Raw genomic sequence first — 3,765 nt, 5'->3', positions numbered from 1 at the left:
TCAGGGAGCACCCCCTCTTCCGCAAGGGGACGATGCCAAATCCGCCGAGTCAGCACTTTGGGAGGCGTGACGCCCAAAAGTTTCGCCAAAGCCAGGTCTACCAAGCCCCGCGCCCGTTCTTCCCCACTCCCCTCCCAAAACCTTCGAGGATTTAAAGGTAAAATAAGTCTAAAAAAGCAAAATTAAGCCATTTCCCCTCCTATTTTCTGCTTCTCCCCAGCAGACAGCTGCCCCCACATCCCGGCCAAAAATAATCCATCCCCCCCCCTCCCTTTCCCTTAATCTAATCTCCCCGGCTGGGAGTTTGAAAATATCCTGCCGGGTTTAGGGTTTCCCGTTACCCGGCGGGCAGCAAGATAGTGGGAAAAAAGATCCTTGGGAGCAAGAAAAACCGGGAAGAGCCCAAACAAAGAGCCGGAGCCCAAGTTGAGCTTCGACGCCCCGCGAGGACCGGGATGAAGGGGGGGGCGGGGGGGGGGGACACTGATCCCTCAGCAAAACTTCCCGAGCTGCGCGATGCACCGGCGGAGCCGCCCTCCTGCGGATGTAAACGCACTAAAAAATTCAAAAATAAATTAAAAATCATTATTATTATTATTAAAAGAAAAAGGCCCCCCCCCCGTCCTTTCGCATCGCTGCAAAAATGGAATTTTTTAGCGTTTACCCAACCCTGCGGGCGTAGGAGGGATGCGCCGGGGGGGGTCTCACGGAACCGTCTGAGGGAAAAGGGGTGCACCCGAGGAAATGGGGTGCAGCAGGAGAATGGGGTGCACTGGAGAAAAGGGGGTGCGTGGGGGGGTTGCTGCCCGGGGGGGCGGCGGGCTGCGGCATGCCGGCGAGGGCCGCGGTTCAGCGCTGGCGTCGAGCCCGCGTGGGGCCCTGCGAGGCAGCACGGTGCCCCCCCCTCAGTGGGTGCCCTGTGGGTGCTGGGGGGGGGCACCCCAAGGTAAAGGGGCCTTGCAATGCTGGGAGGCGGTGGACAAAGCGCCCCCCCCCCCCCCCCCCTCCAAGCCCCGTTTGCACTGGGGGCAACTTTCCAGCTGCAAAATGAGCTGGAGGGGGGGGTGCAAACCCCGGGGGGGGGCGGGGGGATTGCAAGCGGTTGGGGGGGGGGGGGGGTTGCAAGCCCTGAGGGCACTACAATCGGCTGGGGGGGGGGCTGCGAACCCCCCGAAGGGCTTTGCAACCGGCTGGGGGGGGGGGTTGCAACCCTCGGGGGGCATTGCAACTGGTTGGGGGGGTCTGCGGAGAGTATTGCAACGGGTTGGGGGGGTCAACCGCCCCCCCCCGCCCCGAGGGGCATTCCAAGCGGTCCGGGGGGGTCTGCAGTAAGTCCGAGGGCATTGCAAGTAGCGGGGGGGGGGAGGGGGGGGGGGGCTGCAACCTCCCCCCGGGGGGCGTTCAAACCGGTCAGAGGGGCTGTAACCCCTCCGGGGCGGGGATTGCAACCCGTTGGAAAGCGGGGGGGGGTGTCTGCAAACAGCCGGAGGGGGTCTGCGAGCAGTCCGAGGGCACTTGCAACCGGCCGGGGGGGGGCTGCAACCCCCCTACGAGCGCTGCACCCCCCCGGGGGGGTCTGCAAACCCCCTGGATCACCGCAACCCCCCCGGGGATGATCGCAACCGGCTGGGGCGGGGGGGGGGGGGGAGTGTTGCAGCCCCCCCGGATCATTGCAGCCCCCCCGGCTCTCTGCATTCCGCCCCCCCCCCCCCCCCGGCGCCCCGAAATCCTCGCAACCGGCAGAGAACCGCAACGGCGGGGGCAAAGCGCAGGCGGCTGGAGGTCAGCGGGGGGGGAAGGGGGGGGCGGAGAGGGGGGGTTGGGGGAACCGGACACCGGGGACACACACACGCCGCAGCCGAGGCCCGCGCAGCCCCCGGCCCCGCACCGGGAGGGGGGGCGGCGCGGAACGACAAGTTACTTCCCGCACCGGAGGGGATGGAGGCGGCGGGGCGAGGGGGGGGGGGGGTGGGGAGGGGTAGAGGGGGGGGGGGGGGGGGTGTCCCCGCCGCCGCCGCCGCCACACGTGCCCCCGCCGCCCCGGCCGCTTTGTGTCCGCGGCGCTCGGCGCGGCTCCGCCCGCCCCCGCGCGGGGCCCGCCGGTGAGTGACAGCCCTACCTGCCCGCCAATCTTCATCACACCGACACCGGCCTGACAGCGCGGCCGCCGCTCCGCCGCCCGCCCGCCCGCCCGGCCCCGCCGCGCCGCCGCCGACCCGCCCCGCCCCGCCCCGCCCCGCCGGGACACGCCCCCCACCGCCGGGACACGCCCCCGGACACGCCCCCGGCCGCCACCACAGCGCCCCCTGCTGGGCGGCGACACCCCCGTCCTGCCCCCCCCATGCTGACCCCCCCCCCACCACCCCAAACAGCCTTCGGGACCCCCCAGCATCTGCCCCCCCCCAGCACCTGCTCCCCCAGCCTTATTTTCCCCCTCAAACACATTTGCCCCACACACACCAACACGACCCCCCCCAAACAGCCTTCGGGACCCCCCCAAGCAGCCTTTGGAACACCCCCAAGAGCCTTCGGAACCCCCCAGCACCTGCCCCCCCCCCAGCCTTATTTTCCCCCTCAAACACATTTCCCCGCCCCCCAACACCACCCCCCCAAGCAACCTTCAGAACCCCCCAGCACCTGCCCCCCCCAGCCTTATTTTCCCCCTCAAATACATTTGCCCCCCCAACACGACCCCCCCAAGCAGCCTTCAGAACCCCCCAGCCTCTGCCCCCCCCAGCACCTGCCCCCCCCAGCCTTATTTTCCCCCTCAAATACATTTGCCCCCCCCCAACACGACCCCCCCGAAGCAGCCTTGAGAACCCCCCAGCATCTGCCCCCCCCCAGCAGCACCTGCTCCCCCAACCTTATTGTCCCCCTCAAACACATTTCCCCCCCCCCCAACACGACCCCCCCCAAACAGCCTTCAGGACCCCCCCAAGCAGCCTTCAGAACCCCCTCAGCACCTGCCCCCCCCAGCCTTATTTTCCCCCTCAAACACATTTGCCCCCCCCTTTCCCACCACATTCAGAGCCAACCCCAGTGGCCTTTGACCCCCCCCACACTCCAACCACAGACTCCCCCAGGGTGCCACCCCCCATCGAGGTCACCAACCCCCCCCCAGGGGTGTCACCAACACACACCCCCCTCCACAACCTTTAAATTTAGAGCACCCCAAAAAAAAACCCTCCCGGGACACTTCCCCCCACCCCCAGGCCCTTCCTGTGGGTTCACCCCCGAGGCAAAATGCTCCAATTTTGGAGCATCTATTAATTTGGGGATGAGGGAGCTCCCCCCCTGCCCAAATTTTGGGCCCCACAAGACATTATTTCCCCCCGCCCTTCTCACAAGAACCTGGAGATGAGGTTTCCTTGGAGTCGCTTCCACTGGGAGCACTGGGAACGCCAGGAGCACTGGAGCACTGGGAGCACTGGGAGCAGTGGGAACGCTGGGAGCACTGGGAACACTGGGATCACTGGGAGCACTGGGAGCACTGGGAGCACTGGGAACGCTGGGAGCGCTGGGAGCCCTGGGAGCACTGGGAGCACTGGGAGCACTGGGAGCACTGGGAATGCTGGGAGCACTGGGAGTGCTGGGAACGCTGAGAGCACTGGGAACACTGGGAACACTGGGGGCACTGGGAGCACTGGAAGCACTGGGAACGCTGGGAGCAATGGGAGCACCGGGAGCACTGGGAACACTGGGATCACTGGGAACACTGGGAGCACTGGGAGCACTGGGAGCACTGGGAGCACTGGGAATGCTGGG

The 3,765-nt window shown here is 67.0% G+C and overlaps 1 protein-coding gene across 1 annotated transcript in view; it reads right to left on the bottom strand.

Moving 5' to 3' along the window:
- Positions 1 to 2,173, bottom strand: part of PKNOX2 (PBX/knotted 1 homeobox 2) — a 95,034-nt gene extending 92,861 nt beyond the window's left edge. Inside the window, exon 1 of the mRNA XM_074894850.1 lies at positions 2,120 to 2,173. The gene's annotated coding sequence lies outside the window, so the exon portion shown is untranslated. The remainder of the gene's footprint in view (positions 1 to 2,119) is intronic.
- Positions 2,174 to 3,765: the final 1,592 nt, after the last annotated feature.

This window comes from Strix uralensis, chromosome 26, assembly GCF_047716275.1.
Source record: "Strix uralensis isolate ZFMK-TIS-50842 chromosome 26, bStrUra1, whole genome shotgun sequence".
NCBI classification, from domain to species: domain Eukaryota; kingdom Metazoa; phylum Chordata; class Aves; order Strigiformes; family Strigidae; genus Strix; species Strix uralensis.
This window is presented reverse-complemented; position numbering and strand designations above follow the sequence as displayed.